Source organism: Ranitomeya variabilis, chromosome 5 (assembly GCF_051348905.1).
Source record: "Ranitomeya variabilis isolate aRanVar5 chromosome 5, aRanVar5.hap1, whole genome shotgun sequence".
NCBI lineage: Eukaryota > Metazoa > Chordata > Amphibia > Anura > Dendrobatidae > Ranitomeya > Ranitomeya variabilis.
Window position 1 is genome coordinate 548194260 of NC_135236.1, and position 11289 is coordinate 548205548.

An 11289-nucleotide genomic window follows, 5' to 3' on the forward strand; every position below is an offset into this window, starting at 1 on the left:
TCCAAGGCCATCAGAGACAAGATCGTGGAGGGTCACAAGGCTGGCAAGGGGTACAAAACCCTTTCCAAGGAGTTGGGCCTACCTGTCTCCACTGTTGGGAGCATCATCCGGAAGTGGAAGGCTTATGGAACTACTGTTAGCCTTCCACGGCCTGGACAGCCTTTGAAAGTTTCCTCCCGTGCCGAGGCCAGGCTTGTCCGAAGAGTCAAGGCTAACCCAAGAACAACAAGGAAGGAGCTCCGGGAAGATCTCATGGCAGTGGGGACATTGGTTTCAGTCAATACCATAAGTAACGTACTCCACCGCAATGGTCTCCGTTCCAGACGAGCCCGTAAGGTACCTTTACTTTCAAAGCGTCATGTCAAGGCTCGTCTACAGTTTGCTCATGATCACTTGGAGGACTCTGAGACTGACTGGTTCAAGGTTCTCTGGTCTGATGAGACCAAGATCGAGATCTTTGGTGCCAACCACACACGTGATGTTTGGAGACTGGATGGCACTGCATATGACCCCAAGAATACCATCCCTACAGTCAAGCATGGTGGTGGCAGCATCATGCTGTGGGGCTGTTTCTCAGCCAAGGGGCCTGGCCATCTGGTCCGCATCCATGGGAAGATGGATAGCACGGCCTACCTGGAGATTTTGGCCAAGAACCTCCGCTCCTCCATCAAGGATCTTAAGATGGGTCGTCATTTCATCTTCCAACAAGACAACGACCCAAAGCACACAGCCAAGAAAACCAAGGCCTGGTTCAAGAGGCAAAAAATCAAGGTGTTGCAGTGGCCTAGTCAGTCTCCTGACCTTAACCCAATTGAAAACTTGTGGAAGGAGCTCAAGATTAAAGTTCACATGAGACACCCAAAGAACCTAGATAACTTGGAGAAGATCTGCATGGAGGAGTGGGCCAAGATAACTCCAGAGACCTGTGCCGGCCTGATCAGGTCTTATAAAAGACGATTATTAGCTGTAATTGCAAACAAAGGTTATTCCACAAAATATTAAACCTAGGGGTTGAATAATAATTGACCCACACTTTTATGTTTAAAATTTATAAAAATTTAACTGAGCAACAAAACTTTTTGGTTTGTAAGATTTATGCATCTGTTAATAAATCCTGCTCTTGTTTGAAGTTTGAAGGCTCTAACTTATTTGCATCTTATTAAACCTGCTAAATCTGCAGGGGGTTGAATACTACTTGTAGGCACTGTATGTGACATCATGGTTGAGGACCACACACATGGGTATTGCAGGCAGGATGTGGCCCCCCGAGCAGCAGGTTGTGCACTCCTGCTCTAAATGATCTTGCTAACAGCTCAATAATGTATTTAACCCCTTCATGATGAAGCCCTTTTTCATTTTTGTGCTTCTGTTTTTCGCTCCCATTGTTCGCAGAGGCATAACTTTTTTATTTTTATGTCAATATAGCCATGCGAGGGCTTGTTTTTTGTGACAAGTTATACTTTTGAATAGCACCATTGGTTTTACCATATCATGTACTCGAAACTGGGAAAAATATTCCAAGTGCAGTGAAATTGCAAAAAAAAGGCAATTGCACAACGACAGTTTGGATTTTTTTTTTACAGTGTTCTCCAAATGCTAAAACTGACCTGTGATTAGGATTCTCCTGGTCATTACGAGTTCATAGACATCAAGCATACCTAGGTTCTTTTTATTTAAGTGGTAAAAAAAAATCCAAAACGTGTTAAAAAAAGCATTAAAAATTGCTTAATTTTCCGAGACCTGTAGCGTCCCTATTTTTCGTGATCTCGGGCTGGGTGAGGTCTTATTTTTTGAGCGCCGAATTGATGTTTGGCGCAGATACGATTTTTTCATGCAATGTTGCGTAGACAAAAAAACACCTAATTCTAATTTTTTTTCTCGCTACACCGTTTAGTGATCTGGTTAAATCTTTTTTTATGTTGATATATTGGGCGATTCTAAACTTGGCGATACCAAATGTGTGTATGTTTGATTTTTTTATTGTTTTATTTTGAATGGGGATAAAAAGGGATGATTTGAACATTTTTTATTTGAACTTTTAGATTTTTTATATTTTTTTAAAAAACATTTTTTTACTTTGGCATGGGAGACTAGAAGCTGCCATAATCTGATCGGCTCTATATACAGTTGATGTTATAAACATACCAGAACTGATAATATACAATGACCATATTCATAAGGAATACTCTTAAAGAGCAATATAATATACAGTACATAAGAAAAGAAAAGAGCCTACAATTCCAAAATGTAGCTAATTAAAACAGGCAAATAGGTGCACATAATAAAATCCAGAGCTACTGGACAGGTCACATGAGCAATGATGCAAACTGGCAGTGACAGGCTATCCGTAACATGAGCTCATTCAACAATTACCAAGATCTACACCTCATGGAAGTATTGAGTAAAATAAACAATGTCCTCATGAAAAACATGTATATATGGGTAAGAATGAAATAATAATATCAAACGGCATCCTGTCCAGTAAATGAGAAGTGTGGCAAGATCAACCCACCCTTAACAAGTGAAAAAAAGAGGGGCCAAAGTTGCATGCATATTAAATATAACTACTTCTTACCCGTGGGATGCCACAAGCCTCTGCACAGATACCCCAACGCAAAACGAAGAAGCAGCAGCGAAACGCGTGATTTGATTTTTTGCTCCCCTCCTTCCCAGAGCCATAACTTTCTTATTTTTCTGTCAATATGGCCATGTGAGGGCTTTTTTTTTGTGGGACAAGTTGTACTTTTGAACAACATCATTGGTTTTACCATGTTGTGTAGTAGAAAATGGGAAAAAAATTCCAAGTGCGGTGAAATTGCCAATAAAGTGCAATCCCATGCGTGTTTTTTGTTTGGCTTCTTTGCTAGGTTCAGTAAATGCTAAAACTGACCTGCCATTATGATTCTCCAGGTCAGTACGAGTTCATAGACACCTAACATGACTAGGTTATTTTTTATCTAAGTGGTGAAAAAAAATTCAAAACTTTGCTAAAAAAAAAAATTGCTCCATTTTCCGATACTCGTAGCGTCTCCATTTTTCGAGATCTGGGGTCAGGTGAAGGCTTATTTTTGGCGCGCTGAGCTGACATTTTTAGTGATACCATATTGGTGCAGATACGTTCTTTTGATCACCCGTTATTGCATTTTAATGCAATGTCGCGGCAACCAAAAAAACATAATTTTGGCATTTCGAATTTTTTTCTCGCTACGCCGTTTAGCGATCAGGTCAATACTTTTTGATATGCTGAACATGAATATGTGCTCCAAAAGTCTGTATCACAGAAGGCTTTAACCCCTTAATGACCGGAACTTTTTCCAATTGTTCTTTTTGTTTTTCGCTCCCCTTCTTTCCGGAGCCATAACTTTTTTTTTCTATCAATATGGCCATATGATGGCTTATGTTTTGCAGGACCACTTTTCTGCAGATACATTCTTTTGATTGCCCATTATTGCATTTTAATGCAAGGTGTGCCAACCAAAAAAACCTAATTCTGGTGTTTTGATTTTTTTTATTGCTACGCCGTTTAGTGATCAGGTTACATTTTTTTTATTGATAGATCGGGCGATTATGAAAGCGGTGATACCAAATATGTGTAAGTTTGAATTTTTTATTGTTTTATTTTGAATGAGGCGAAAGGGGGGTGATTTAAACGTTTATATTTTTTATATTTATTTCATATTTTTTTAAACATTTTTTTTAACTTTTGCCATGCTTCAATAGCCTCCATGGGAGGCTAGAAACTGGCATAGCCTGATCGGCTCTGCTACATAGCAGCAATCATCAGATCACTCCTATGTAGCTGAATTGCAGGCTTGCCATGAGCGCCGACCACAGGGTGGCGCTCACAGCAAGCCGGCATCAGTAACCATAGAGGTCTCAAGGAGACCTCTGGTTACTATGCCGATGCAGTAGTAAAATGCCGCTGTCAGCATTTGACAGCGGCATTTAACTAGTTAATAGTGGCGGGTGGATTGCAATTCCACTCTCCAGTATTGCGCGCACATGTCAGCTGTTCAAAACAGCTGACATGTCACGGCTTTGATGTGGGCTCACCGCCGGAGCCCACATCAAAGCAGGGGATCTGACGTCGGACGTACTATCCCATCCGTGGTCAGAAAGGGGTTAAAGATTGCCCATCCATAAATTTTGGGGCAGTACTGGGTGATTGCCCCGTAGGCTAAAATTTGCCAGCCAGCCCCTATTTATTAGTCACTAAGTTATAACGGTTTGTTGCATTAAAGACTTTTTTTTCTTCATAAGTACATGGAAACAAAAAACAATTGCCCCTATTCATTATAGTTTTTTTGTATCACTGGAGTGGTGCTACAAATCTAAGTTATACTCACAAGCCGTTGTCTTCACCTTATATTGGTGCCAATCTCGTTCCGCGACACCCTCTTGGACTGCAACTCTTGTCTGATCAGAAGTCAGAGATAATGGCCACAAGTACTCAATGTAAGGGCAAATGATCTAAGTCACAACTTGCTGACGACCAAACAGAGTGGCGCTGTTGGAAGGTGAAGACATTGGTGGGTAAGTATGAGACTAAGTGTAGAAACCTTAGATTAGAAGCACCACTCCAGCGCTGCAATAAAAAAAAATGCTGGTGTAGTGCTTTAAGATATTTATGCCACAATTCAATGAAAGTCTACTTAGGCCGGTTTCACACGTCAGTGGCTCCGGTACGTGAGGTGACAGTTTCCTCACGTACCGGAGACACTGACACACATAGACCCATAAAAATCAATGCATCTGTTCAGATGTCATTGATTTTTTGCGGACCGTGTCTCCGTGTGCCAAACACGGAGACATGTCAGTGTTCGTGGGAGCGCACGGATTACACGGACCCAATAGAGTCAATGGGTCCATGTAAAACACGGACCTCACACGGACATTCTCCGTCTGGGGTCCGTGTGGCGTGCCGGAGACAGCGCTACAGTAAGCGCTGTCCCCCCACATGGTGCTGAAGCCGCGATTCATATGTTCCCTGCAGCAGCGTTTGCTGCAGAGAAAATATGAATAATAGTGTTTAAAAGACAGATCTGTGTCCGCCGCCCCCCCACCCCCTGTGCGCCCCCCCGCTGTTCTGAAAATACTCACCCGGTCCCACGTTGGCTGTTGCTCCTTCCTGGTCTGGCCGCGGCTTCTCTACTGTATGCGGTCACGTGGGGCCGCCGATTACACTTCATGAATATGTGGCTCCACCTCCAATAGGGGTGGAGCCACTTATTCATGAGTGTAAATGAGCGGCCCCACGTGACCGCATACACTAGAAGCCGCGGCCAGACCAGGAAGCAGCAATGGAGGCGGTTAAGTATTTTCTGACCAGCGGGGGGGCGCACAGGGGGTGGGAGGGCGGCGGACACATAGATCTTTATTTTAAACACTATTATTCATATTTTCTCTGCAGCAAATGCTGCTGCAGGGAACATATGAATCCGCGATGCAGGGTACCACACGCGTGGGTACCACACGCTCCGTGTGGTACCCACTCACCATACGGGCGGCACACGTGTGCCGCACGTATGGCCTACGTGAGTTCCCAGGCACACGGACACGGATAACTCCGGTACCGATTTATTCCGGTACCGGAATTATCTGGACGTGTGGGACAGCCCTTATATTGCAGTGAATTTTTTCTCTCTCTTTTTCTCTCTTGCATTTACAAAGTTTTAAAGTGAGAAAAATGGCTTGTATTTTAAAGATGAACAAGGATTTTTTAATGAAATCTTTATTTAGTTATGTTGCATTTAAAAAATAATGTGTCTATTTTTTCTTTTAATCATACTCATCATACTCAGGTCATTTTTACTGCACAATTAATTTAAAAAAAACCCAACATATTCTGGAATTCAGCTTTGTTTTCATAATTTCACACCACCAAGAATTTTATGTTTGCCATTTTCAGTACATTTTATGCAATGATGAATGGGATAATTTTAAAACTACATCTTGCCTGATAAAACACAAGTAATCATAAGGCTATGTTGAAATAAAATATTTTGACCCTTCGAAAAAAAGGAGGAAAAAAGATAAATGAAAAATAGGGGAGAGAGGTGGAAAACAATAAGTGGGAAGGTACACTCAACTGTTCAGCAGCACCAAGTGTGTGTCAAGAATCTAATTTTTTTTTTTTTGCAAACTAAACAATGGATTTAGATACTAAATTTATAATTTCTGTTAGAGTTATAAAAAATATGGATACAAAATTTTCACTAATAAAGTCTGCATTGAAAGACAACAACTTGTTTATTTCAATTCGATGTTGTCCACTCAACACTAGATTCCATATGGAAGCTACCTCATTTCTTCTTATTTTCATCATATTCGTGAAACATGTATGCCAAAATCTCTCCAAGTACTGATGAGTCAGGGTGCCAGCAGTGTTATTGGAGAGGTGGTTGTTAATATAGTCAGCTGTAAATTAACTGATTTATTCCAGGCCGCAAGCACTGTAACATTATGACAAGTAATAACCCCCAGGCATGCTTTCATTGGCAGCCACTCTCCATCTCTCGCCACTGGAGACTGACCATCTGTCATTTGTGCATTTCTGATCAGTAAAAGTCTATTTAAGCGGCAGTGATTTTTTTTTCTTTATCACTTGTGATTTAGAATGCATTAAAAAAAGAAAATTGGCTTGTAGTTTAAATAAAAAAGACCAACAAGTGTTAGGCTGCCGTCAAACTAGCAGTATTTGGTTACTATTTTACATCAGTATCTGTAAGCCAAAACCAGGAGTGGAACAAATAGAGGAAAAGTATAATAGAAATATATGCACCACTTCTGCATTTATCACCCACTCCTGGTTTTGGCTTACAAATACTGATGTAAAATACTGACCAAATCCTGCTAGTGTGACGGCAGCCTTAGTTTATGAAGTATTTAATCATATTGTATTTCAAAACTGATGTTTGTCTATATATGTACTGTATATTTACTAAGGATGATCAAATTGATTCTATGCTATGCAAATTCAAATTCTCACAAATTGTGATATGTGTCATTAAAATCACTTAGAAAAAAAAGACCAGAGCCATTAGACATTGGTGAACAGAGAGCATGGCATGATTTCAGACATAGATGTGCAGGCTTCCTCATAATGCTTTGTGGCTAGCATATTATATGCAGCCTATCAGAGAGGACAAATACAGCCACTATAAAAGCTATGGGCAGTAAAGGCAGTGTCCATTTAGACAGGAGGGCAGGACACACAGCCCATCTTTACACATAGAGATAGGAAGGCCTAAGTCAGAGTGTGCTGTACAAATGCAGCAGTGAGGAACATAGAAAATGGGAGTAGTAGCCTCAGTCTGTGAACCGTAATACATAGATTCAAGTGATAAGGAGGTACAAATCATTAACAAAAGATACATTTCATTATTGCATATCTGTTTTAATAGTCCATTTTAGCAGCCGTACACACCATGAAAATACTGTTTTTAGTGTTCTATAATCTTTGTTAAGTGTTTGTGAAAATTTAGCCAAAAAAAATTAAAAATTAAAAAAACAGGTTAATATTTTGCATAACTTTTTTATTTGTCCAATTTTACCATTTCATTAGTTCAATTTCTTAGTTACCTGCGGTGCTGAGCACTTGTTGGCTACCTTGCCTTGCATGAACAGGTCTGTCCAAATTTTGACTGGTATTATATATAGTGCTTAGATATCCAACAACTACATAAATCTTTTATTGCATTAGGTATACTGGAGCAAGATAGACGCTGAAGAGAAGACGTCGGCCCTGGAATACATTCCAACGACACAGGTCGGTGTACCCCTCCTGGACCGCCTGTCTCCCCTCAAGAGAGCAAAAAAAAGGAAATGGATGATGAAGAAGAAGAAGAAGAAGAAGCCATACCCCTGCTACACCCCTTCCCTGGTCTGATTCTGCGCATGTGTTGTAAAGATGCTTTTTACAGATATGACGTCATTACTTTCTATCTGCGCTTCATGCCTCACAATGAAACGCCGAAGCTCGATGCAGTCTCCATCATTAAACACATTATGCATCATATCTATCTATAGATAGCACTGCTATTTACAGACTACTTTTTAACCTGTTGCCATACTAGCACTTAGTGTATACAGTTTAAAAGCCTACTTTGTTATAGGTGTATTGCAACATTGGATCTTCATTTTAGATTATGCAACCTTTGAGGACTGCCTCTGATACATCCTCCTTTGAACACAGGTCCCTCCTTATACCAGTATAAGTATAGATTAAGGAAGTATACTTTGGACCTCCCCCTAATCAGCCCCATTGATGTGACTCCCTCCCCATCCTTGTATAAGTATACTCTGCATGTGTGCATGGTCACTTTTCAGGATCACTACACAGCCTCCTATTGGTCACCTAAGTATGACACTCCCTCAGGTTCAACACTAACCTATCATTATCAAACAGAACAATGTAAATAGGTTCATCATTGGTCCAACTCCTCTCTTCTATTTAAGACATAAAAGTTAATTGGCCACTACATTTAAGATATGGTTTTTTCATTGGTGTATTCCCTAATCGTTATGTCCGCAACACTCATTAGCCTTCCCTCATCCCCATTTCCTATATACACCTGATGCAGGTGCCAGGATGCAGTAACGATTGGAGGCAGAACAAGGGTTAACAGAGGGATTTAATGTACCGTAACAGCGTTACTCCACACAGGGAGAGGATAAATGGACGGGAGGATAAACAAGTTATACTTGGACAACAGTTGTGGGATTGAGTAGGGGAGAGTTCAAAGATATCAAAACTAATCGATCTGACGTAGATGAGGAACAATCTCTGTGACGATGGCGGTGACATCTTGGCTTGAACACTTGAAGGATCTGGTGTCTTCCTGGTCCGGAAAAGGTCCTGAGTCTGGATGTCATTGGTGGTCCTGATATGTCCGGTCGTGGGTCCTGGATCTAAGAGGGGAAGTGCTGGAGAAATGACACAGTGCTGCAGTATGGAGGAGCAGATATATCAGGCAGCCGTATTTGGTCTGCGGCCTGGTTGCCCCCTCTCGAGGTGTGCCCCCTGCAGTCGGATCCTGAAGAGGAATCGCTCATGCTCAGTGGCGTTACAGGAGTCGGAACTGTCAGGAATACTGGGAGGCATCTCTGCCTTTCGTCTCCGGTAATTCTCCGTGGGCCCCCCAGGCTTGGGTTTACTTTGTCCTGACTATACAGCAAGGGATGACTCACAGTCAACTTCTGCACTACAGCTTCCCGTCGCCACTATGCACTGTCGCCCTTTTATATTCTCCACGCCCCCAGTCTCAAGTTCAAAGGTCTGTCCAGAGAACTAAGCTTATTATTATTTATTTATATAGTACCATTAATTCCATAGTGCTGTACATGAGAAGGGGTTACATCAAAATACAAATATCACTTACAGTAAGCAAACTAACAATGACAGACTGGTACATAGGGAAGAGGACCCTGCCCTTGCGGGCTTACATTCTACAGGATTATGGGAAAGGAAACAGTAGGTCGGGGGTTGCAGTAGCTCCAATGGTGTTGAGGTGGCCGTGTAGTCATTACAGGTTGTAAGCTTTCTTGAAGAGATGGGTTTTCAGGTTTCTTTTGAAGGATCCAAATGTGGTGAATAACCGTATGTGTTGGGGCAAAGAATTCCAGAGGATGGGGGAAATTCAGGAGAAGTCTTGGAGGCGATTGGGTGAGGAGCGAATAATCGTGGAGGAGAGAAGGAGGTTTTGGGAGGACCAGAGATTACGTGAGGGAAGATATTGAGAGATTAGTTTGGAAATATATGGAGGAGAAAGGTTATGGATGGCTTTGTAGGTCAGCGTTAGTAGTTTAAACTGGATATGCTGGGAAATTGGGAGCCAGTGAAGGGATTTGCAAAGAGGGGAAGCAAGAGTGTAGCAAGGAGAGAGATTAATTAGTCGGGCAGCAGAATTAAGGACAGACTGGAGGGGTGCGAGAGTGTTAGAAGGTAGGCCACAGAGGAGGATGTTGCAGTAGTCGAGGCGGGAGGTGATTAGGGCATGCACAAGCATTTTGGTAAAGTGAAGGTTGAGGAACGGACAGATTCTGGAATTATTTTGGAGCTGGAGGTGACAGCAGGTGGCGAGAGCTTGGATGTGCGGTTTGAAGGAGAGGGCAGAGTCAAGGGTAACTCTGAGGCAGCGGATTTTGGGGATGGGGAAAGTGTGATTTCATTTATTTTAACCCCTTAGTGACAGCCAATACGTCTTTTAACTGACCTGAGATATAAGAGAATAGTATCCCCATGCAGGTGACAATCCAGCAGCTGTCGGCTGTACACTATAGCTGACAACTTGCTGCATCAGCCATCATCAGTGTTTGCACCGTCCATATCTGTTTAACCCCTTAGATGCTGCTGTCAATAGTGACTACATCATATAAATGGTTAACAGAGTGTGGGGGCTTCCTCTTTATCCAAATTGGTGCCCTCAGATCATGATTTTGTGGTCCTGATGTTTGCCATGGCAATTCATGACCAAATAGTGGCCTAAGAATCTAACGGCTCTAGTAATCTGTTCAGATGTTAGAGGCATTTAGGTGATAAAAACACACATTTTCATTTCTGTCATGTCACTTTGCATTAATTCCTGTAACGCACCTGAAGGGTTAATAAACTACCTGACTGCAGTATTCAATACGTCAGGGGGTGCTGATTTAAAAATGGTATCACGTCCCATATATTTGGAAACCCCCAATATATGGGACCCCTAAAGTCACTTCAAACATGGATAGGTCTCTAAAAAAATAGATTTTGTAAATTTTCAGGAAAAAATGAAAAATTGATGCTACATTTTTAATCCTCCTAAAATGCTAACAAAATAAAATAACATTTTACAAATGGTGCTGACGTAAAGCTGACATGTGGGAAATGTTATTTATTAATGGTTTGCTGTGGTATGACCATCTGGATTAAAGGGATAATCATTCAAATTTTGAAAATTGCTAATTTTTTAACATTTTTCTCAAATTTTTGATATTTTTTATAAATAAACACAAAACATATTGACCTAAATCTACTATTATCATAAAGTATAATGTGTCACGAAAAAACTATCTCAAAATCACTGGCATTTGTTGAAGCGTTGCAGAGTTATTAGCACATAAAGTGACACTGGTCAGATTTCAAAAATGTGGCTCCGTCACTAAGGGGTTAATAGATAGATCAGGTAGGGAAGATATGCGTACGAGATGGAGGAAAGATAATTAGTTCAGATTTGTCCACATTGAGCTTGAGGAAGAGGGAGGAGAAGAAGGAGGATATGGGTGATAGACACTCTGGGATTACCCCCCTGC

At 41.4% G+C, this 11289-nt stretch overlaps 1 long non-coding RNA gene across 1 annotated transcript; it reads left to right on the forward strand.

Moving 5' to 3' along the window:
- Positions 1-3551: 3551 nt before the first annotated feature.
- LOC143773830 (uncharacterized) lies at positions 3552-7860 on the forward strand. The gene is made up of 3 exons (XR_013215386.1): positions 3552-3592; positions 7565-7626; positions 7703-7860. It is a non-coding gene; the product is annotated as an uncharacterized LOC143773830 (long non-coding RNA).
- Positions 7861-11289: the final 3429 nt, after the last annotated feature.